This window comes from Lytechinus pictus, chromosome 13 (genome assembly GCF_037042905.1).
Source record: "Lytechinus pictus isolate F3 Inbred chromosome 13, Lp3.0, whole genome shotgun sequence".
Classification (NCBI taxonomy): domain Eukaryota; kingdom Metazoa; phylum Echinodermata; class Echinoidea; order Temnopleuroida; family Toxopneustidae; genus Lytechinus; species Lytechinus pictus.
Genome location: NC_087257.1, coordinates 13,913,214 through 13,939,091, shown reverse-complemented (window position 1 = coordinate 13,939,091; position 25,878 = coordinate 13,913,214). Strand labels below are relative to the sequence as shown.

The 25,878-nt window shown below is 36.7% G+C and overlaps 1 long non-coding RNA gene across 1 annotated transcript; it reads left to right on the top strand.

Annotated features, from left to right (window-relative positions):
* The first annotated feature begins 19,587 nt into the window (after window positions 1-19,587).
* Window positions 19,588-23,384, top strand: LOC135156356 (uncharacterized). Its single transcript, XR_010295481.1, has 4 exons — window positions 19,588-19,616; window positions 21,302-21,439; window positions 22,026-22,171; window positions 22,632-23,384. It is a non-coding gene; the product is annotated as an uncharacterized LOC135156356 (long non-coding RNA).
* The last annotated feature ends 2,494 nt before the right edge of the window (window positions 23,385-25,878 follow it).

Sequence of the window (25,878 nt, the reverse complement as noted above, 5' to 3'; positions counted from 1 at the left end):
GATTGATAAAATATAATGGAATAAGAACTATCAAAATTATTATAAAGAACCATTAATTATTGCACTTTATGTTTATATAGTGTTATACATAAGAAGAATTGTAAGAGCAATTGCATTCATTTAATTTAGCTATTTTCTCTTTAAGGATATTAATAGCATAGGATAATTTAGAATGTTCCAAAATGTCCTGGCAGTAAAGCTTATTATGCACTATATTTAATGAGATAGAGTAATTTCGGTAATTTCTGCTATTTGCAAAGATGATGATAGAGAAGGCTACACAATAGGCTGAGGAATTTTGTTATTTTAATGTAGACAATAGAGCTTCCTCGGCAGTGGAAAAGAACGATAGGATTATCTATGTTATTTACATCTTGTTGATTTCACTGAGGTCATTCAAGAATGTTTTAGAAATAAGACTGCTCTAGAAATGGGCAGAATGTTCTTTTTGTAGACAATTCTAGAAGCCTCTAGAATAGTGAATAATTTGTATATAAGCTGTCAGTTTCTTCAAGGATATCATCATATCAGATCAGAGCTAAGAGTTTCACGCCAGAGTTTATGTCTGAGCACACTTTATTTCCACCTGGAATATTTATCTTCTTTGGAATGTTTCCCCCGCCATCAGTGAACGATTTGCAGTTATTCTGAGAAAGGATTGTTCAGTTCTTATCGACATCATCAACCTGTTTTAATGAACACCCTTCAACCCATGGATTGCTGAAATTGACTGTTAATCATCATGAACATCGTCTTCACGGACATTTCAACTCGTTTCAGTGACTTATCTTATTCATCGTGCTTCACATTGGCGGCGGAGTAGAGAATTATCTTTTGTGTTGGGGTGGGGGGCGGCTATTGTTGCGTCCCACCAAACACAAAAGATAATCATCTGCTCCGCCGCCTATGGTGCTTTAACATCAGTTTAATTATGGCCATCATTGTGAACTTTAATTTACGGAATCTTCGCCAAACAACTTTGATTATTACTCGGATATATTGCACATCTGTCACCTCAAGAGATGTACATGTAAGATCAATATTTATTTATATCTTGTTATTATTGTTATATTTCGTGTAATTAAAAAAGGGAATCAAGTTAAAAATTTTAAATATTTATTGTTGTTTGTTGCAGTATCGTAACAAATAATTTTGGGAGCTTGTCCGATAAAAACGAAAGCCAATTTTCCGGGAAACGAAAGCCACTTTGCTCGAAAAGCCAATTTAAAATCGAACCCCATTTCCACAGAAAGCCAATTTGAGACGAAAGTCGATTTGAAACAAAAGCCAATTTGAATTGAAAACATTTTGAAAAATTTTGGAAAGTTCTAGAATATACTATACTGTGTTAATTAATTGCTTGCATTTCTGTAGATTCCACTATGTCTACATTTGATGTTGAAGAATTTCTTGCAATGACAGAATTGTCATATGATCATTTGAAGTCACTGAAGAAAGATGTTTTGATAACAGTTTGTGATCATTTGGGTGTATCTGTAGCCCCGAGTTCAAAGAAGGCAGAGATGATTGACTTGTTAGATAGTCACATCAAGCTTACAGAGGAGTCTGAAACTTCTGTCATTGTTTCAGACGAGGCTCAGATTCAACTGGCAAAGTCTGAAATGGAAATGAAAATGAAAGAGAATGTTGAGAAGGAAAGAATCAGAGAAAACATTGAAATGGAGATAATGAGATTGGAGTACCAGTTAAAATTGAAGGAAATGGAGTTAGCTCATGCCTTTACTAAATCTCCCCAAGGCTTTGATGTGGCGAAGAACATTTGCCTTGTCATATTTTTTGTCATTTGAAAAAGTGGCCAAGAGCCGGAATTGTCCTGAGGAATACTGGACTCTTCTCCTCCAAAGTGGTTTTTTTTTTTAAGGCTGCAAAAGTCTATTCTTCACTCTCTGAAATGCAATCATATGACTATGCTACAGTGAAAGAAACAATTCTCAATGCATATGAGTTGGTACCAGAAGCGTACAGACATAAATTTAGGAACATGCAAAGACAATCAGGCCAGACGTATTTTGAATTTGCTAGGGAACAAGAGATGATGTTTGATAAGTGGTACAGATCACTGAAAGTTGATAAAGATTTTGTTCACCATAGGGAAATTGTCCTAGAAGAATTCACAAAGAGTATTCCCTTTGGCATTAAATCTCACTTTAGAGACCATAGAGTTACTAAAGTCAGTAAAGCAGCCATAGTAGCTGATGAACTTTAGGTCACACATAAGGGTAGTGGAGATAGGCCTCCTTTCAAGAATTATTGGGAAAAAAAAGTAAAGGGTCATTTGAATCCCACAATAAAACTGGTGAGAGAAAATATGCTAGCAAGGACAAAGACACTAACAAGAATCAGTGGGGGCACATAATGAACTAAACGGTCTGAGAGTCGTAGTTCCAAAATTTTTACTCATTGTCATAAACCGGGACATTTGAAAGAATCATGTTGGAAAGTGGTTGTAATGCCAACCAAAGTTAAGAAAGACATGGGTTTTGTCAAGCAAACAAGTGTTCCCTCGATGGAGTTTGTCTCATCAGAGCCCAATCGAGATGTTGAGAGTGTTTCTTTGGTATTTGCTGATAAAGTCAAGCAGGTTGATGAAAGCCTTAGAAGCTTTTTGTATGATGGTGAAGTATCCCCTTGTTCGACGGGTGTTGCTAGTAGGTCAGAGGTGATCCTTAGGGATACAGGGGCTGCACAGTAACTGATGGAGCCAGGGGATTTGGCTCTTCCTCCGGAGAGTTCGGAGAATGCCAAAGTCTTAATTCAAGTTATTGGCCCAAATTTCATGTCGGTTCCAAATTTCATGTCGACTTAAGGTGTGACCTTGTTAGTGGTCCTGCGACTGTTGGTGTCGTTCCAGAATTACCCGTGGAAGGTGTTGATTTCTTGTTAGGTAACGACTTGGCTGGAGATAGAGTTGTTGCATCTCCAGTGGTTTCGGAGAAGCCGGTTCAGGTAGCTGAAACTGAAATGTTGTAGGAAGATTTTCCAGGATTTTCCCGGATTGTGTTGTTACTAGGTCTCAGACTCGTAGAGCTGAAAAGGATGATGCGGATTCTGCTGATGTAGAGGAAAGTACTGATGTCTGGTTAGCTGAAACATTTTTTAAGGATTTGAATGGGGATAGTGTTGAAGGCTCTGTTACTAACAATGATAGTTTGTTTAGTAAATCCTCCCTTGTACAGGCACAACAGGTAGACCTAGAATTGAAAAGCTTGTCACAGAAAGCATGTTCTGAGGCTGAGGCTGATAAGGTTTCTGGGTGCTTTTATGTCAAAGATGACATTTCGATAAGGAAGTGGAGACCTCCCTGGATACCAGCTGGTGAAGACTGGTGTGTAATTCACCAGGTAGTAGTTGCTCCCTGTTACCACACAGATATTCTGAAAATGGCTCATGAGTTACCTATGGCAAGTCATGTCGGTATTCGGAAGACAGAAAATAGAATTATGAGGCATTTTTATTTGCCTAAGATGCACAACGATGTGGTGCATTTCTGTAAGACATATCATACATGTCAGATTATTGGTAAGGCACAGCCTTCTATCAAGCCTGTTCCATTGATACCCATTCCTTCATTTGATGAACCTTTTACTAGGGTTCTTGTTGATTGTGTTGGACCCTTACCCAGAACGAGGTCGGGTCACAGATTTCTCCTGACGATTATGGACTTGTCTACACGTTTTCCAGAGGCGATACCCTTGAGGAGTATCACTGCAAAAACAGTGGTACAGGCATTAGTGCATTTTTTCACTCGGTATGGTCTGCCTAAGGAAATTCAGTCTGACAAAGGGTCAAATTTCATGTCAGGAATATTTCAGCAAGTTATGACGGAGTTGGGAATAAAGCAGATCAGGTCCTCTGCTTATCACTCGGAGTCCCAATGAGCGTTAGCGCGCTATCATCAGACCCTGAAGACCATGATTAGGGCTTATTGTGAAGACTATCCGGATGACTGGGATAAAGGGATCTCATTCCTACTGTTTGCAACTAGGGATTCCCCTAATGAATCCACAGGTTTCAGTCCATTTGAATTGGTTTATGGTCATGAGGTTAGGGTCCCCTAAAGCTTATCAAAGAGAGATTTATGGTTCATGATGATGATGTAAACCTTCTAGACTATGTGTCAAAGTTTAGAGAAAGGCTCTCAAAAGCTTGTGATGTGGCTAAGGAACACTTGAAAGACTCGCAGGGATAAATGAAAACTGACGCAGACAAAAATGCAAAAGAGAGAAGTTTTCAAGCCTGGAGACAAGGTGTTAGTGTTGTTGCCTTTGCAAGGTGAGCCCTTGAAAGCTAGGTTTAGTGGTCCCCACCTAGTCAAAAAGATATTGAATGATGTTAACTATGTGATCAGTATCCCTGATCGAAGAAAGTCTCAAAGAGTTTGTCATGTTAACATGTTGAAACAATACTTTGAGCGAGAGGCTAGTCAGCCAATAGGTACAACACAGGTCAAAGAAGACAAGAAACATGTAAAAGTACATGAAGATGAATGCTATGGGAAGACAGATAATGAATTGTCTTATACAGATGTATCTAAGAACGAACCATGTGGTTTAAAGTTGTCTAATTCAGAGTTGTTAGAAAATATGGATGAGGCATTAAAACACCTGCCTAAAGATCAGATAAAAGATATATCTGACCTGTTAAAGGACTATGAAAATGTGTGTAAAGACAAACCAGGTCGTACACCTTTAACTGTACATGATGTAGATGTAGGTGATGTAAGACCTATCAAACATAATCATTATACGCTCAATCCAAGCAAGTTGGAAATAGTGAATAAGGAAATACAGTTTATGTTAAATAATGACATAATCGAACCGAGTCAGAGTAGTTGGAGTTCTCCTATTGTAATGGTTCCAAAGCCAGACGGCTCTCAGAGATTTTGCATTGATTACCGGAAGGTAAATGCAATAACTAAGACTGACTCATATCCAATGCCTAGGTTACAAGTTTGTATTAATAGAGTTGGAAATTCTGCCTTTATCACAAAGATAGACTTGCTTAAAGGATATTGGCAAGTGCCATTGACTGACCGAGCCAAAGACATATCAGCCTTTGTCACACCTGAAGGCTTATTTCAATGCAAAGTCATGCCTTTTGGAATGAAAAATGCACCAGCAACATTCCAAAGGTTAACAAATCAAGTAATTGCTGGACTTGACAATTGTGTCGTATACATAGACGACATCCTTGTGTACAGTGATACTTGGAATGATCATCTGGATCTTTTGAGAGCACTGTTTGACAGGCTGGATAAAGCCAATCTAGTAGTGAATCTGATGAAGAGTGAATTTGCCAAGGCAAAGGTCACATATCGTGGTCATGTGGTTGCTTAAGGGCAAGTGCTACCAAGAGAAGCCAAGATACAAGCTATCTTAGACTTCCCAATTCCCACAACTAAGAAAGAAATGCATAGATTCTTAGGTATGAGTGGCTTCTACAGGAAATTTGTTCCAAATTACAGTACAGTGGTTAGCCCTCTGACAAACTTGCTGACGGCAAAAGAGAAGTATGTTTGGTCTGACGAATGTCAGAGATCATTTTATAAATTAAAGGCCATTTTGGTGAATGAGCCTGTTTTGGCAGCTCCAAACTTCACAAAGCCATTCAAAGTAGCAATTGATGCATGTGATGTTGGGGTAGGAGCAGTATTGCTCCAATAAGATGAAGAAGGCATCGAAAAACCAGTGTGCTACTTCTCTAAGAAACTCAATCGGTTTCAGAAGAAGTACTCAACTATTGAAAAAGAGGCCCTGAGTCTCGTACTAGCCCTTCAGCAGTTTGAGGTGTATCTAACCAATGGAGAGATTACAGTCTATACAGACCACAATCCTCTTGTGTTTTTGGAGAAATTCAAAACAAAGAATCAAAGACTGTACAGATGGAGCCTAATGCTCCAACCATTCCCTTTGAAAATTGTACACATAAATGAAAAGAATAATGTAATTGCTGATGCTCTTTCAGAGTATAAAAAGTGAAATTATTCATACTTTTGACTAAGTGTGTCATTTGAAGAAAATGTCTTTGATGTTCATTTATTCAAATATGTTAAGTACTATACCTTTGTACACGATAACTGTAAACAATTTATCAAGATGACTTTGAACAGTTAAAAGGAAAAAAAAGTAATTTTAAAGAAACCTTTACTACGGTAAACCTTTCTTTTCCCCAGTGGGGAGTTGTTATATATAAGAAGAATTGTAAGAGCAAGTACATTCATTTATTTAGTTATTTCCTCTTTCAGGATAGCCAAGAATGATAAAGAACATTCAAGAATGTGTTTGTAAAAGCTTTTGTTCTGCAGGCCTCTTGCCTATTTAACATGTTTAAAGGCCAAGGAGTTTTATTTTTTAATAGGGAAAAGCAAACAATAGATTCCTCAGGCAGTGGAAGAGAACAATAGGATTCCAGTGGTAGTGGAAATGAACAATAGAATTAGCTATGTTGTTGATTTCACTAAGGTCATTCAAGAATGTTTTAGAAATTGTAGACTGCTCTAGAAATGGGCAGAATGTTCTGCATCAGACAATAATAGAAGCCTTTAGAATAGTGAATACTAGAATGATCTAGAATAGTTGAAATGTGCATATATAGCTGTAGTTTCTTCAAGGACATCATCATATCATATGAGATTACTTGATCATATCAGATCACTTCATCACATCAGATCAGAACTCAGAGTTTCACGCCAGACATTATGTCAGAGCAGAGTTTATTTCCACCTGGAATATATTTATCTTCCGTGGAATTATTTGCCCGCCATCAATGAACTGTTTGCAGTTATTTTGAGAGAGGAATTCTCAGTTCTCATCGAGATCATCAACATCATCAACCTGTTTAATAAACGCTTTTCAACCCATGGATTGCTGAATTCGACTGTTAATCATGATCAACATCGTCTTCACAGACATTTCCACTCGTAACAGTGACTTTTGTTATTCATCGTGCTTCAACATCAGTTTCATCATCGCCATCATTGTGGACTTTTATCTTGATACTATCATTTGGATTATCATCGCAATCTCAAGAGACGTAAGACCATTCTCAATTTATGATTTGTAAATGTATAATTAATTTCCTGTAATAAAATAAGGAAATTCAACTTCAACACTCAAATATATTTCATTGTTATTTGTTGCAGTATCGTAACAATGTTTAGTGTTATTTGTTGCAGTATCGTAACAATAGTACATCATTAGTTTTTTTTTTTTAATTTTATAGAAACTAACAGAAACAAAGAAACCCCATGGTTATTGGTTGTTGCCTGGTCTCATTCTTAAAACAAAAAAAAATAATGAGATTAACTTCACAATTTTAGAATTGATTTCATATATATCTTTTTTAAATACCCTTTGGAAATATCAGAATTATGAAGCTGCCCGGGGCTTTGCTCCCTGGACCCCACCCGCCACGGGCTTCGCGCTACGCGAAGAATATAACATGAAAAAGGGGAAGAAGAGAAAAATTAGAGCAAGATAAAACCAAAAAGAAGAAATTTGAATAAAAAAGGGGAGGGGAAAAATAAGAAAATAAAAAAAAATCGGGTCGATATAAAATAAAATTTGCTCGCGCTCGCATTCCCTGTACAAGAAAAATAATCTGCTCACGAGGATTACATAAGCTTTGAATATCCCATTTTAAAGTTATTTTGCACAAATCATTTTGCTCGCGAATCAAGTTTTCATTGCATTCTGTTCTTGCTTACAAAACATTACTGAATGTAAAAATGTACGTATTCTCTTCATGAATTACAATAAACAAAAATTGAATCAAGTATTTCCTTTTCAATTCAGTATATTACTCATTTTTATCTCGCTCCTTACACTCGCATAAAATGCTTAATTGGATACCCATTCTCTTCATGATTACCAAAAATGCTTAAAATGTCTAAATTTTAGGTCAGAATATCATAAAATTTCATGATTACCAAAAGTGCTTAGAATGTCTTAATTTTATGTCAGACTATAACAAAAATAAGCTCATACTTCGCGGTCGCATAAAATGTTCAGTTAGATAACATTACTTACTCATGATTACCAAAGAGCTTTGAATGTCCCAGTTTAGGTCATAATTTCAAAGATTTTGAGCTCGTGCTTCTTGCTTGCCTAAAATGTTATACAGTTAGATACCCATCTTGTTCATAATAATTAAAAATGCTTAGTATACAAATATTCAAATTTCAAGTCAAAACATCAAAATTTGTAAGCTCTAGCTCCGCGGTTGCATAAATTGTTTATATGCATATACCTATCCTGTTCATGGTTACATGATGTGTTTAGAATGTCCAGTTTTGGGTTTGGAATATGAATTATTTTCAGCACGCGCTACGCGCTCACATAAAATGTTTAGTTAGATACCCTTCTTGCTCATGATGACCAAGAGTGTTTTAGAAATGCTCAAATTTCTGGTCAGAATAACGAAATTGTTCAGCTCGCACTTCACGCTCGCATCAATTAGTGTTTAGATCATAGATACCCATCCTGTTCATGGTTTTAAAAAGATAGCTAGAATGTCCAGTTTAGTGTCGGAATATAAAAATAAAAAAATCAGCTCGCGCTACGCGCTCACATAAAATTGTATTTAGATAGTCATCGTGTTGATGGTTCAAGTTAATGGAGGCCGCTATCTTTCGATAAGTACTCAGGGGCAGAATGCTATAACACGCCTGCCTTATCAGATATCCAAGACTTGTTTGTTTATGGGAATCAAGTTTTACAAAGTTCCATCGGTTATTTAACACAGTTTGACAAATCTAAGTTTACGTTCTATGGCGAATTTGAAGTCGACAATGCTGATAAAAATGGCGGGTTTAGTAGTACAACCCTTTACATGAAATTAATAAATGCTCCTTTATCCCTGAATATGCTGCTCTCTTTGTCTAAATTCAACATGATGTTATACAAGTTTTGAAACGTTTTGATACTTTTACCGATCTATCGATTTTTCAAGCAAACAACACGTTGAAAATTTCCGCTCTATAAAAAGCATTCGATTTGTTTTAAGAACATATTATAAAATAGAATAAGACTGCTATACAAAATAACTAGTCATCGGCATCTCGATTATTGCAGCACAAATTGGATGAAACACAATTGTACAAATAACACAGTGTCATGAATATACATCCTCAAAAAAAAAAGCTTCAAATACCTCAAAATAGATTGTTCGTAAGTATCCACTGAGCCTCGCCATTGAAAGACTTTTGTATGAAACCATTTCGATCGATTTTCCCCTGATTTTGTAAGATGTAGAGATAAATGAAAACCTGTTTATTAAGATACTTAGATGGATAAACAATTTGCTACCTAACGTTTTAAGCAAAAAAATAAAAAAAGAATAAAATCGTCAAATCGTCCCTTGATCGGGGCGATCCTGGGGGCAGTGGAACAACACCCCCACCTTTCTGAAGCATCAAAATGTTCCCTTTCTACTTAAGAAAAATATCCTCTTATAAACATGTTCAGTACCTCTTTCCATCTTAGAGAACTCGTTTTGTAAGTTAACAGAGTGTCTCCTTTCTTCTTTTAAAGGGGAATGAAACCTTTTGAACAAGTAGGCTTGTGTCGAGACAGAAAAATCAAATAAAGTTTGAGAAAAATCGGACAAATAATGGGAAAGTTATGAGCATTTGAATATTGCAATCACTAATGCTATAGAGATTCTCAAATTGGCAATGCGACAAGGATGTGTGATGTCACATGTAAACAACTTTCCTTTTAACGGACTATAAAATACCCTCAAAATGTATCTTTTTGTTTTTTTCTTATGGTAATACAAACTCTTTATCCATGATATATTCTTTAAAAATCTGTGTTACATGCCCTCCTATAGAAAAAACACATGATCTACTGATAGATGTGATAAAAAAGGCAATTTAAGTGAAACATATACTAGTACTAAAGTAATGGGGAGAGTTGTTCACAAGTGACATCACACACCTTTGTCGCATTGCCAATTTGAAGACCTCCATAGCATTGGTGATCGCAATACTCAAATGCTCATAACTTTCTCATTATTTGTCCGATTGTTCTCAAACTTTCGTTGATCTGTTTCTTTGATTTTTCTGTTTTTACACAAGCTATCTTGTTCCAAAGTTTTCATTCTCCTTTAAGTGTCTAATCTCGTATGACATTAGCTGCCCTTCTTATTTCGCTCTTTTCATATGTCCGATCAGCACCCGTTTTCCTTTAGCGTTCTGTTCCCTTCTGAAAGTGCAGCTATCAATTCGATAATCGCTTTCAAAATGTTTTTATTCCCCTTTTTTTCATATCGAAGTTTCTCTTCGTCCTTATTTGTCTATGATAAACACCATTTCAATGTCTAGTTTGTCCAAAATTTTCAGTCTGTTAAAGTAAGGTAAGCAATTAGCACCATCTCCTTTTTGCAGGGAAAGCAAAACCACGGGCCTCCCACAATTTCCCTTGGGAAGAAAGCTCTTTCTTCCAAATGAAAATGCGACCTTTGTAAAGGACACTTTTTAATCAGCGCATTTTCGCCCTAGAGTTGATTATCCTTTATTTGTTATATATTTCATATTTCGAAACATTTCCCTCTTTTTATTCATTTTCGTTTTTCTTCTCAGAAGGGCCACATATACAGTATTTCTCCCAAAAAAGACGAGTCAAAACGGACAAAAAATGCAGGGAACCTTTTTGGGGAGGGGGTCTATGGGGTACACCCGCATCCTTGGGTACACGCCTGATAGTGTTGCTTTGTGAACGACTTAAAAGTTCATATTTTTTTCAAACTGCATATGAAGCTTACAATTATTATGATTATTCTACATTTGGTGATAAAAAAATTCCCTTTAAAAAATCGTCAATCGAAACACACAGCTTCTTCAGGCATGTCAAACAGAAACGTATACTAGTATTGTGAAATAATTATTGTTTTCATTTTTTAGACATGTTAGAGTAGGTAAATATTCTATTTTTTGTATTGTACTTTTTTAATTCCCTGTGCCACCCCAACTTTCAAATACCGCTCCGCCGCCCCTGTTCCTATCAATTATCAATAGCAATATACATTATTTTCCTCCCCAAACCCCGCACAATGTGAAATATAGCATGATTTGCAATGGCAGTCAAGTTCTTAGTAACCTCCATCATCTTCCTCAGTCCTGTTAGTTCGTTGTTTTTTTTTTCTTTAGGGGTGCCACATGATCATAAACTTGAGGGACTCCAAATTGACCCGAAAGTAACGAGGCTCCAAGAAATTTAGCAAATTTTAACATACGGGGTTCTGAAGCGTCCTTAGGAGCGCCAAATCAATAATTAACATTGAAGTGCTTTATTCATGCTATAAATTGTAAGTTGGAAGCCGAGGTTTTGATTATTTGTCTCATTTTTATGCATCATGTACATGATTGCAAATAGAGTTTAAAATGTCTCATCCCTAAAAATTTCAGCGCGGGCTTCATGTGATTCGGATCTTGTTAATTGTTAAAAGAATATTAAAAATGTCCCATTTAACACGTCTGCATATAAAATGTAAAATTAGCTTGAGCTTTGCACTCGCATTATTTGATTAGTGATATCATGTACCCTTTTCAGGAATTTCTTGAACTTTAAAACGCTAGACCGTATCTATCATGTTGTTAATTAATGATAATAATAATAATAATAATAATACTACTACTACTACTAATAATAATAATAGCGGTATATTTACCCAGGGTAGCCACTTCGGCTCCAAAAACTGTTCTCCCAGCGGGCCCCGCTGTTATATTTTTAGTTACTGTTTTTTTTTACCTATGGGATAGTGGACAGTAGTTACTGCTTTATTTATAGGAAAACTAGCAAAGTTATGAGGGACTTATTTCAATCTGTAAATTATCTTTCTCTATTTTTTTTCAGTAAACCTTTTTTTTTTCCACATACACCTAGGTATGATGGATATTGTGTGACAAATATTTCTTTTTTTTTAGTAAAGCTCGTTTTAGAGTTTTGGGGAAGAAAAGCTTTTGGAAAATGCAAAACCAGAATAGATTTAGTATATTTAGGTGTGTAACTAATCTTCATTCTCGGACTGCACAATACGCCCACATCAAAGTAAAGAGGAACTAGTTTTCTGAAAAAACATGACGATTTTTTTAAAGGGACGCTTTCATACGTCACTGACTATTCTCTTTTTCAAGCAAAACACCTTCCTGGAGAAGAAAATATCTGATCACTTGGGAAACACAATGTCATTGCTCTCTTTAACTTGGTAGTAAAAGGTGTTTTTTTTTTATTTATTTAGCTCAATTGAAACTAATTGTATCCATTATGCTGAACAAATAGTCTGGATATATTGATATAACAGCTTTGATGTTGCTTCTTTGCAATATCTGACGATCTGATCATTGATAAATGTAACAATGGGTGGAAAATATAGATAGATAAATTTTATTTTCTCACGGTAAAAAACCCAAACAGAATACAGTGTCTGATTTGCTTTGGGACCGTGCCATGAATGAGACACAAAGTAAAAGGCATCCAACAGTGATATACATAAAGCCAGCAATATTCATGGAAATCAATCAAAATCGTTGTTGAAAGCCTACATATGTTTTTTTTTCAAATCCCCATTTATAGACATTTGATTTACATTTCTGTCTTTTTCTGACCAACTAACTTATATCTTTTTCCTAATCTTCTCTTAAATTGGGAAATTTAAATCCTCAAAATAAATAAAGACATCCGTAAATAAAGAATTATCAACTTTTTACGCCAATAAGGCTTTATCAAGCATTATTTGATTAAAGGAGAATGAAACCCTTGAAACCAGCTGAATCCATATCAAAGAGCAAAATCAAAGAAACATATTGTTGAAAGTTTGAGGAAGATTGAATGAATAATAACAAAGTTATGAGCATTTGAATATTGAGATCACTAATGCCATGTAGATCCTCCCATTGGCAATGCGACCAATATCTGTGATGTCACACACGTACAACTCCCTCATTGCTTTAGTACTTATTTCACTTATATTCTAACTTTTATAGAATCTATCACAAGGTGAGGTGTTCTCTTTATGAGAGGACAAGTAAAGAGGTTTCACAACATTATATCATTGATGAATCGTTTGTCATATGATTAGAATGAGCAAAAAGAGATGTTTTGGGGTATATTTTCAGTGTCCAAAAGGGGAGAGTTGTTCATCTGTGATATCATAGATCTTGGTTGCGTTGCCAATGGGAGGATCTCCATAGCATTAGCGATCTCGACATTCAAATGCTCATAACTCTTCTATTGCTAGTCCTATTTTACTCAAACTTTTGTTGATCTTATTCTTTGATTTTTCTGCTTTCACAAAAGCTAACTTGCTCCAAGAGTTTCATTCTCCTTTAAGATCAAATTAAGCCATGGAAACTAAACAATCAAAACAAAAAATAAAACAACAAAAAACGTTTGTATAAAAAATAATAAAAACCCTTCATTGTATCGACATGATACTTATAAAAGAAATCGTAATTTGATAAATAACAAAACGAGAATATTATCAGAAAAAAAGTTTGAATGCGCTTAACACAATCTCAGATCATTGTGGAATATGATTAATGACGTAATGGATAAAAAAGACAAGCGATTATATGAGTATCGAACATACATGACATTGCAAATTTTTCAACTTTTATTGCCACTGGGGGATATTCCCAGACTATACTAGCATTTCCAGTTTGATAATCAGAACAATTTTCAACAATATTTGTCAATTAAGCCAAACTCAAACAATGGAGACCTCGGTGGATGAGGTCATATAAAAAGGGGGTAACAGAGTCACATGACCTGCCGGAAGGAAGACATCCGACCGGGACTCCAGGACATGTAATTCCTGGGGTGCGGTTCCCCTATACACTTATCATATATTCAATTATAGTTACTTGTGTGTCTAGTATGTCAAGATGGAAAGAGGTTTCAAGACTTGAATTTGAAATCTTGGAGGGGGAACCTGGTCATGTGACCTGCCGGGAGGAAGACATCAAGCCGGAATTCCAAGCCAGGAGAAGTTAGGAAGTTGCGGTACCCATTACCGTTTTTCATGTTTTTATTGACCAAATTAGTACACAGTCCCTCCCCCTGGTGTTGAAACTTTGTGTGAAATGAGATTTAAAAAAAAAAACATCCAAAAGAGGAATCGCTTTTTATCGTTCTGCAATCCTCATAGTGGCTGCTCTGCCTGACACTGCCGGCCTTCAGACGGCTAAGGAATGTAGAGCGATAAATCGCTACCGCTATCCGATAAGTGTACCCCATCGCGATAATACTCCCTATGATCCTGTATGCTAATATTGTGATGCAGATAAGATGTCCAGAACATTCTCCTCACATTCCCCCGGGCATATTTGTTGACAGTCTTGCGGCAGTTGTTCAACGCCGTCTGGGAGTGCGGACCATCAGCTCTGCCTTAGTAAAATAGCCGGGGGACGATTTCTGAAAAGCAGATGTGGCTGTCCGGAAGCAGCTGTCTGATGGACAGGAGATTCTCCTCAATCGCATGCCTGCAGTTCTTCACTGGGTGCTTACGGATGTTGTTGGTGCCCGCTTGAAGAATCACCACATCCGGGGCAGCGTGATGTTTAAGAAGAGACCTGGCCAAGGTCCTGCATTTCAAGCCCACCCCTTCCGAACCACCGGACCTGGCTCCCTAACGCGACCTCAAAGTTTTGGAGACCCATAGCCTTAGCCCCCTCTCCGGCCCTTTGCTCTAGGCTGTCTCCAACGATCAACATCTTTCGGTTGCCTGTTGAGCCTGCATGAATTATATTCTCACGAGCATCATATATCTTTCAACTCTTTGATTACCCCCCCCCCCCCCCGACAATACATATATAGTTTCTCCCCCGCTACAGCCTCCAATTTTTGTTAACTTCATATATCGTGTTTTATCCATCTTTCCCAATGTTCACGCATATACATGCTTACATATTTTTGTCCTATTTTAGATTTCGAATTCACTTTCTTATACTGTATCATTTGTTATATACAATGGAATACGTATTATCAGTAAATGACAAACTTTTAACCCTTCTTTCTCCTTGGTTCTAACATACATTGAGCTCCCCTAGTCAAGAGTTTATACCCTCTTGTAGAAACCAAATCATTTGATGTTTTGCATCGACTTTATTAGGACCCCTTGGAATTTTCAGTTCCCCTCAAGGTCTCACATAAGCTTGAAACGCTCTGCTCCGCCACATCCCATTTCTTGAAGCTATTATTCTTACACTCCTCGAATGGCCGCTGTAGTAGGAACCCCAATTCAGAAGGAATGACTCTCATATTTCGCTTCTTCAAGGCCCGTGACTCCTTAAGACTTTCTCCAACACTGCTGTACACTCGCACCTGGTTAGCGGCGACCCATTTGCGTGGCAGAATAGAGAGTGCCTTGCATCACTGGCCTTATTTCTAAATATTGAATCACCGCCTCTACCGGACGGCTGCTGTACAATCCATTTCCCTTTATTGATCTGTCTTCCAGAACGGATGGCAACCAACAGGTAAGCTTCCTTCGAGCTTAGGAAACACTAACGTCTAGGTCAAGGAGGGTCCTGTCTCCGGTCCTACTTGTGCCTTATACCGTGAATTCACTAACCCGCAGCATCCCGAAAAAAGCTAACAGAAATGATGCATGAAACATGATGGCCTCATAATGAGTTACACAGATGAGACATAGCTTAGGTGAAATATTTACAAGGATGTCCCATGTTATAGGCCTGCGCCAATCCTTTCTCTTCATGCCACGCCTGCATCCTCTAATCATCTTCCTTATCAAGAAATGGTTGGTTGGGTCAAGCCAGTTGTACATCTTATGCAAGTATGATAGAGCTGCCACATGTAGTGTTATTGTAGATGGTGCTCTACCACTCAGTGACAGGTGAATGATAAATGACAGGACCTGTTGGGGAGTTGCTGGCCAGGATGAATCCAGCTTGCTCACCAATCAGAATCGTTGAAATGAGTTAATAGCTCTTTGGTACGAGGTCTTGGTTCCCCTAGTTGTTGCATCTCAAATAAGCCGCCATATATCCTGTTCTATATCCGCCAAATGCATTCTGGTATTGGTGTTGAAGCTGCATCCGCCTGTGGTGCCAGCATGTGGAACCTGCTGATCTGTAAGCGGGAGAAAGAGTTAGCGATATCTTATTCTTTTGTGGCGATATAAACTGCCCTAAAGGGATGGTCCGAGCTGAAAATGTTTATATCTAAATACATAGAGTAAAATTCACAAAGCAATATGCTGAAAATTTCATCAAAATCGGATAAAAATAATGAAGTTAATGAATTTTAAGGTTTATAAATATTTTTTGAAAAGAGTTATATGCACATTTTCATGAATATTCATTAGGTGGGCTGATGATGTCACATCCCCACTTCCTTTTATTATGTTATTACATGAAATCATAAATGTTTCATATTTTTCAAACATTAGTAAATGATGTGTCTCCGTTATAATGAAATAAGTTGCAGCAATAAATAACTAATGCACTTAATCAGTTGTCAATCCAATTTTATTAGTTCTTTGTAATTTTTTTTTGAATTAACCTAATTTCATATAAGAAAAATTACAAGTGGAGATATGACATCATCAGCCCACCTAATAAATATTCATGACGACATGCCTAGAACTGTTTTAACCGGAATAATGCAAATCTTTAAAATTCAATAACTTCGTTATTTGTTATCCGATTGTGATCAAATTTTCAGCATTTTGCTCTGTGATTTTTACTCTATTTATTTAGATAGAAATATCTCCAGCCTGGACCATCCCTTTAAGCACTGTCTCTCTCTTCATACATTGGAGATCTAGGGTACGTACTAGAGACATTATTCTTGGGCAATGTGATGTCTGTTTGTTGATGACATTCTTAACCGCCATATTATCGGCATGAAGTCTGATTCGCTTCCCTGCTAGCCCAGAGCCTCATACCAACAGTGCTACGACTATAGGGACCATCTCTTTCCATGCAATGGAAAGTCTTCTGATAGGTCAGGGGGGTGGGGCAACTTTCACGAAACCATTTGCTATGAAAGTAATCACCGAAAGCTATTTACCACTCATGTCAGTGGAGAGGTCTAGTTCATACGCCACGCGCCGCCCCACAGTGGGCCAGAATGAACCCAAAGTGCGCCAAAACCCATTATTCACAAATGTGTACGATTAAAGGGATCGTTTAACTTTGTGAGCAGCTGATTAAAAAAATTCTCAAACTGAGTTGAAACGTGCGTATGAGTGCCTGTATTTGTGCTCAAAAACCCTGAAACAGACCACAATATAGGATGAAAAACTCTAATTTAGATACAAGAAGCAATTTATTAGCCTGATTTTGAGAACCGTCTAGTAGACGGGTTCAGCTTATGACCAGTTTTCTCCAATTCAAAAAGTCCGTTGGCTATTTTGACTGCCTTCTGTTGTGTGTATCTCTTATACACACACTATTAGCTGCACTGTACATTCAGAGTATACCTTGTATACACACTGTATGTAGGTCATGCTGTGTTCATCTAGAATTAATGTGTTGTGGTGCACATATTCCCTGTATACACATAGTCATTGAAACCAACTCCCAATTATTTCAAACTTTGGTTTACATCTCCAAGGTTTTAAAATTGATCCTGTAAATATAATACTTTGAAACTTTTGGGATGGTATTTTTACACTATAAACCTAATGTTTAGACCATTTTCAGGAACCAAAAGGAGAATTTTTTAAATCAGAACAAAGTGAAATGATCACTTTAAATTTGGTACGTAGGGGTAATTTCACCCGTAGAATTCAATAAAAGTACTTTCAAATATTGATGACGTCGTTAAAATACTGTTTTCTGATTGGCTGTTAACATTTGAGAAGAAATTACATGTTTCTAATTCTACAATAGGTTTCAAATTTTCAGAAACTAGTTTTAGAAAAATTTCAGCAATAATTAAAAATATTAGCAAACAGCAAACACACAAACAGGCAAACAAACAAGAAAAGTCTGTGCTCGGGGTACAAAATTAATAATTCAATTGGTGACTTGAGTATCGCTTAAAGAGGGCGCCCTACCATGAATCCGGAATTGTAAAATTCAAAGAGAAATTGTAAAAAAAATGAAAAGGAGTATTTTCATTCCCTGGGTACACTGATTAACCACACCTGCATAAATTAAAATGGATTGATACCAGAAGTGGACAGTGAAATCTTTAAAATAATGATTCCAGTGATAAATACTAGAGGCCGGGTCCTCTGCAGGTTAATTAGTACAAGGCCCTACAAGGCCTACCTATTTCACCAAGAACGGCGTATACAAAGTTATTCCGAATCAGAATCTCTCTCTCTATCTCACCAACTATTATGTATTTGGTGAGAGGATCTTTTAGCATACTTTGAACATCAGGGGGAAGAGGCTGTGATTGTTGTACTCTTAAAAACTTGCTACTAATCACAATGTCACCTGTTACCATTAGTCTGTGGAAAACATATAAAGTCAATGAGAGTCATAAACCAAACAATCCTTGAAATGATAATATACACTTCCTTCCTGATCGAAACTAACGATTATAGCAAATTTAGAATGAGCCAAGAGATAAACGAATTCATACATGTATGTAAAGTTACAAACCCTTTTGGGGGGATAAATACTAATAATGATAATGCAACTTATACATGTAATAGAGCCCACGTATATCCCATCTCTGTCCTATACACATTTCATATTTTGTCAGAAAACTGCGTGAGACCTATCACATCCCTAGTCATGTGTGTTATAGCGATATAGAGTAGCCCCTACTTGGTTTATGAACAACAAAACAAATATATATAATCTACCCGGGAATCTTACCTTAAGAATTAATCTTCTCAGGATGACAGCATATCAGATATGGAACACGGGATGGAACAGTTTGGCATAAAAATGAAGTTGTGTTACATGTATTATCATACAGTTAGTGGAATTGGAAATGAAAGCTTGCCTTTACGGATGTTTAACGAAAATATTTCAAAGGCAGACACCAGTCACAAGAGCCAGACACTTGAGCCAGACACCCCCCCCCCCCCTATCTCTCTCTCCCAGCACGCGACGGGGAGTTTGTTTAGTCACCCGCAACGTTCGGCACGCGCATAATGGGACACTAACTTGGAACGATTTTTGTGATAAATACGGCGAACATGTGGTTGAAAAATTGGTTATATCTCCAGAAAATGCACGTATATGCAGCTAAATTTGGTATCAGTGTAAAGGCCCGTTTACACCGCATCCGGCACGGCGACCGTGCACGGCACCACGGCAATCCGGCACGGCAAAAAAATCGATCCCCACTAAATCCTATGAAACTGTTTCCACTTCAACGGTGCCGTGCCGTGTTGTAGAACACGGCGTAATTTGCCGGATTTGCAGATCGATCAGCAAGCCATTTTCAGAGCACGGCACACGGTTTTTTCACTTCTGGCCAATCACAGTCCAGATAAATTACGTCATTGCCCACATATTTTCTGATCAAGCGACAAATCGCCTGCGGTGAGAGTCTATGGGAGTTTACGTGTTAAATGCAAAATCGCACGCACACGTAGGTCTACGTGTATTACCTATGAAGAGAGGTGAAGGTTAAGGAGGACTTGATCTTGCCATTCTTGGTCTGGTAAGCAACTAATTAAGAACAAGTGTCATTTCGCATACTGTAGAACTGAGCCCCAGAAAGTAGAGCACAAGATAAAGGGCAAATAATATAAGGCCGGAAATGATAATCTGGGATAGGGCCTAACGTTAGATCTATGTTAGTTAGACTCGGTCTAACGTTGTTAGTTAGATCTACTAGGCCTACTAGTACCGGTAGTAGTAGTAGTACGGTACGGTACCGGTACGTCTGACGTTAGAAATGTTAAAACTCAGGCCTAACTTAAGATCTAACTTAGATAGGCTAGATATATATCCTATAGGCTATAGCCTAAGTCACATCTAACGTAAGGTCTAACGTTACTCGTTAGGCTTTATGAAGTTTATGTTAGATTCGATACGGCATTAGATTGGCCTAACCTAGACTAGATAAAGTTAGACTTGATCTAGATTAGACTGGAATCTAACTAACATTAGGCTGAACTAGATCCTAACTTAGATCTAAAATTCTAAGGTTAGACCTAGGCTATAACGTTAACAAAAGTTAGACCTGTACGTTGTTAGGCCTAATCTAGTCTAGTCTAGTCTCTAGATCTAACGTTAGGTCTAACGTTAGACCTAAGTAAGTTAGACCTCAGGCTCTGAACGAAGAAGATGAATTTTAAGATATATATATTGACTAGCCTAGCCTAGTATTTGAGAGAGGCACTGGGTCGTTTTGTCAGCAGCAAGAGTGGCAGATAGGAGGGTGGCAAGGAATAAGAGGGGATATTGATAATTGAGTGGTGAAAGTAAAATGAGCGCACTTTCCTTTAATTAAGGCATTATCCAGGGGCAGCTCAATCGGGAGCGATGCATGGGAAGGGGTTTGGGTTGGCACTGCACTGCACTGCACTATAAAAAACGGAGTGCTATTTTAGCACTTAAAGTGCTTGTATAGTGACTGCACTACGAGTGCTGATTTTCTAGTTTAAATTTGAACTAAAAATCAGCACTAGTACAGTCACTATACAAGCACTGAAAGTACTAAATTAGCACTTCATTTTTTTACAGTGTGGCTTGCCCGAAAAAATCCCCCAGAACAAAAGTGACCCCTTTTCAATATGAAATATGTCCTTTGTGTGCTGGCATAACTTATTAATCTGCACATTTCTGTCCCAAAATTTGATTGCTCTAAGCCTTTATTTGTGTAATTTCATTTTTTTTCATTGATTTTTTTTTTAATTTAGTATTATTATTATTATTTTTTTTTGGGGGGGTGGGGCTGAAGTGATTGGGTATGTATACCTTACAGAGCAGACATAATTTGTTGACATTTTATTCAACAAACATTTTATGCCTAAAAAAAAAACATTATATGACTTAGCTTATAGGCCCTCATGGAGGCAAAAAATTGTGCTTCTATCTTTTTTTCTTAGCATGACCCTATGTACTTTTCAAATGATAAAATGTATTATTTCAAGCTCTTGAAGAAATTTCTAGACGATCACTTTTCTCTACAACAAAATCATTTTGATTAGGAGAATTTCTATTGTGCATTTTAAAAAATGGGACCCTGATCAGCAAGCCATCCAGTTACAATGTAAATGTAAGAAAATGCTTATTGGACACTGGCCTTTCCCTAATCGCTTTTGCAATTCTTCCTTAAAACCTTTATTATTATTATTATTATTTGCTAATAAAATTTATATGGAATGTGTTGCATGACAGATAACCGACATGGAGGAAGCCCTTATCCTAGAAGTGTAGGAAAATCCAATCCTGTATGACAAGAGATTGGAGATGTTCAAGGATACAGAAGAAAAAACGATGTATGACATGACATTGGGCGTCAGCTTGTAATCTCAGGTTGGTATTGTTTAACGTCATATTAATTTTTTTTTCAAACTTCACGATTTTTTCACTATCAATTTAAAGAAAAATATTGTACAATGTACATCTTTAGAAAAGAGTTATATTTGTATGTGGATGTTTGAAAGCAAATCAAGTTCACAATCTAACAACTGTAGCTACCTTCCGGTTGTTGTAATTCAATGAATATCAATAGTAAGTTTTGGTCTTTATTGCTATTTCAAACATTGTTTCCACATGTGTAAGATGGTCTATAGTGTTTTAATTTTAAAAAATAACGGAAAGTAAATGAGACATAAGAGCAAGGGTGTGTAAATGCAGAAAGAGACCTTGCTTTGTGATGTTGACCAGAAATTTTATACCAACCCCTCCTCACAAATACGTAATATAAATATCACGTCACTTTTACAAGCAAAAAAAATGAAGGAGGCAAAATTCTTTACTTTCAAAAGCACGTTGTCCATTTTCCCATTAAAATATTTCGGGGGGGGGTGTGGCTTGAGATGAGTCATAAACAGAAAAGAAAATTTTTAAAGGTTATAGGAATTAAAGTTCGTGTTTTTTTTTTTTAAATCATCTTTAGGTGACGTAGCGAGGTGAGGGACAACTTCCTAAAAGACGACAGAAAATGGAGAGGAAGAGTGGTGACGGAGCTCCCTCAAACACAGCACGTAAATACAAGTACAGTGAGGCAATGGAATTCCTAGTTCCTCACCTACATAATCGAGAGTAAGTTATCCAGAAGACGGTCGGGCAACAGCTATGGTATTAATTTGCACTTTGTGCACTCTGCAGGGTGGATATGAGAGCTCTCGTACAAACTATACGAATCAATTTTATTGATGGTTGGCTCATTCTCTCATGTTTACATCAACCCGTTTCCTGTAATTATTATATACATCTACATTTTCATTCAATATGATTGATCATATTTGTACCTGACTACATGTGCAAACTGAAATAGTACAGGTTATTGGGTGTTGCATTTTCTTGAAGTGAAAGCCATTTGCCTTCTGAAAAGTAACCCGCCCCTTAAAAAATAATATAATAGAATAAAACTACAGACGTTAAGAATATTAATGAATTGAAGAACAGACAGACTGTATCGACTTGTCACGATATTTTAGTATTCAGTATTCTGAGTAAAACATATGAAATAAATTTGAATATATGATTTTTCTGTCAACAGAACAAGTTCAATCTTGGATCCTGTGTTTGATGTGGACACACCAGGAGAAGCCTGTACCAAGCAGAAAAAAACTGAGCAGGAGAATGGTGGGTGACATCTGTCCACAACGTGGGTCAGGCTTCCTCGTCATCATCCTCAGGCACGTCCGCAACATCAGTCCAGTCTTCAAGTCCCAACTTCACTTCAAATCGAGGACACAATGTTGCAGTATTTTCAAAGCACCGATAGTCATGGTGACAACATAACTGTAGATCAATATTTCTCCAGCTTGTCCCCTATTGTCCCACACTGTAAAAGTTACCTCAATGCCAGCTCCATTGCTATGAGATTAAATTTCGGTCTTCCTAACATTGAACATACTACTATAGGAATTAAAGGTTTAGTGTCATCTAAACCTAAGTCGATTCCTATTGATGTTATAAACATCTCACAATTTAAGAATCCAAATATGTTTCACCGCTAAAAAGAGAGCTGATATCTTATTCCCTCTGACCATGGAGCTAATAGCTCTATGCTCTGACATCACTCAATACTCATCCGATTGTTAGCTAACAAAGGGACAGTGGTTTGTAGTTTGCCAGAGCTAACAACCTGTTAACAGTCTCAACATAAAAGATGCAATGTCAGACATGCAGCATCACCAACAAATTAAAAGCGGTGTATATGATTACATCTGAATGACTTATGATAAATCCATATGAAATAAATCATTTGCAGGAAATTTACAACTTTAATGACTGATATCGTATTATAAACAACTGCAACATAAAATGTGTTATTTTAATTTCCACTTAAATTTTTCACTTTGACATCTCCCATTGTTACAGTTGCAAGTCAGTCTCAATTTGCAGAAATTACGATTGTGAAGGATTATGATCTTCCTCTTTTGTAGATCTGGAAAATATCGTCTGAGCATGTTCACCATTTATTAAAAATATATTTATTTCTTAAATTATACTTGAATTTAAAATCAGGATTTGTTCACAGATAAGAGAAGTTGAACATTTTGCACATCACAGAAATTTGGTTCATGCAAACACATGTATTAACATGATCACTAGTAATGCACTATCAAATATCAATACATGAAACCAGTTACTGTGAAAATAAAAATGATGGGTACTGGACGGAACGTTTCTGGACTAATGTTTTATTTTGGAAACAGAGATCTAGGATTGTTTAAAATATGACAAAATGTTAGAAACAAAATTTCATTTCTAAACAGAATGGCAATGACACTCCTGGGGCCTGTTTCATAGAGAGGTACAACTATCATAACTTTGTCTTTAATATGGCGCAACATCCAATTATAATTGTGGTTTCCATGGTAGTTGCCATAATGTTAAAGTACTTTTAAAATGGGCCCCTGGACATGAAGAATACTGACAAAAGAAAGTTGATGGTTAAATAAAAAGAATACATTCATCTTCTAGAAATTTTTTGACGCCCCATGCATTTTATTTGTTTATATATCTCGTATTATTTTTTTTCTGTAATAAATTGATGAGCATCACTTTTTTTTCAACAACAAATATAATGTAGATTGCTGAAGAATCTCAAATACATTTGGAGCTGAACTAAACTAAAAATAAAGATGTCGACAAAATTAAGTCCAGTGTTGCTCTTATTTATGGGGCCAGACCTCACTTGGCATTGCTTTTAAAGAACAAGTCCACCCCAACCAAAAAGTTGATTTAAATAAAAGAGAAATATCCAACAAGAATAACACTGAAAATATCATCAAAGTCGGATGTAAAATAAGAAAGTTATGACATTTTAAAGTTTCGCTTAATTTTCACAAAATTTTATTTACACATCCTGATCGGTATGCAAATGAGGAGACTAATAACGTCATTCGCTCACTATTTATTTTGTATTTTATTATATGAAATATGAAATGTAATTTTCTTCTCATTGTCAAGAGAAACAACAATTAATTCCTCCCTGAACATGTAGAATTAGCATTGGTTTAGTCAAGTTGGTCATTATTGTCAAATAAATGAAATATTGTATTTTTCAAAGAATAAAAAAAGAAATAGTAAGGGACATCAACTGTCTCATTTGCATATCACTGCGGTGTGCATATCACTCTTTTGTGAAAATAAGTGAAACTTTAAAAAATTCATAACTTTCTTATTTTACATCCGATTCTGCATGAATTATGCTAGTTTGACTTTTTTCTATTTATTCAAATCAACAGTTTTCTTGGGTGGATCTGACCTTTAAACAAATAATATACCGTATTCAAATATGTTCAGAAATAACTTCGTATAACCAATTTAACTAATAGAAACAGAGAGAATAGAAAAATCGAGAAAAGTGGAAGAACTGAGGGTGAAAGGTGAACCATTGAGCACGAGGTCATGAATGAACAAGAATGTTCTGAATATAAATGAGAAGACAATAGAAACATGTGGAGTTGGAATGGCAATAGAATCTGATGTATAAACTAAGGAATGAGATGAACAGGTGACAATGGCATAGAAATGGGAAGTGAAGTATGGAAAGCAAAGTGTATAATAAAAAGAGTAATCATGACAAAATTCAATTACATTTAAATAGAACGATCCATTCCCGTATAGATGAGTGAAAAACAAAGAATAATTGTGTCTGTCCAATGAGCAGTTCGTCAGATTGATGCTTCTTGGTGGAATTCAAGACAAGATTAATTTATACATAGGACATAGATACACGAAAACCCAAAAATTACTTCTTGCCACGCCTGAAGCAGGCTTCTTTGCTTTGGGTTTTCATGGGTACATTGGACGGTTTTTGCCTGCTGGACGGGATCCGAGCACGGTATTATTGCCGTGCCGTGGGGCAGTGGAAACTGGAAAACAGCACGGCGTGCCGTATGCCGTGCCGGAATGCCGTGCACGGTCGCCGTGCCGGATGCGGTGTAAACGGGCCTTAAAGCATAAACTATAACAGAGACCGTCATGGTATTTACAGCGCAGCAATCGGCAGCAATTTGTAAAAGAATTGCTCATGAAAAAAAAAAGTTGCTAAAACCGCCCATTGTGAAATGGTTTCGTCCAAAATTGCCTCTGAAGGGATTATCATTTTATCTTGAAAATCTTTGATCACTTAAAACAATCATTCATCAAAAAGCACCGTGAATTAGAAATAAATTCAGCAATCCGTTTTGTTAAAACAGTGAAATATCTAAAACGTGTCGTTTACACATGCGGTAGCCGTAAAGAGTCATTTCCCGGTAATATTGAATAAAAATGGGCAACTAAAAATC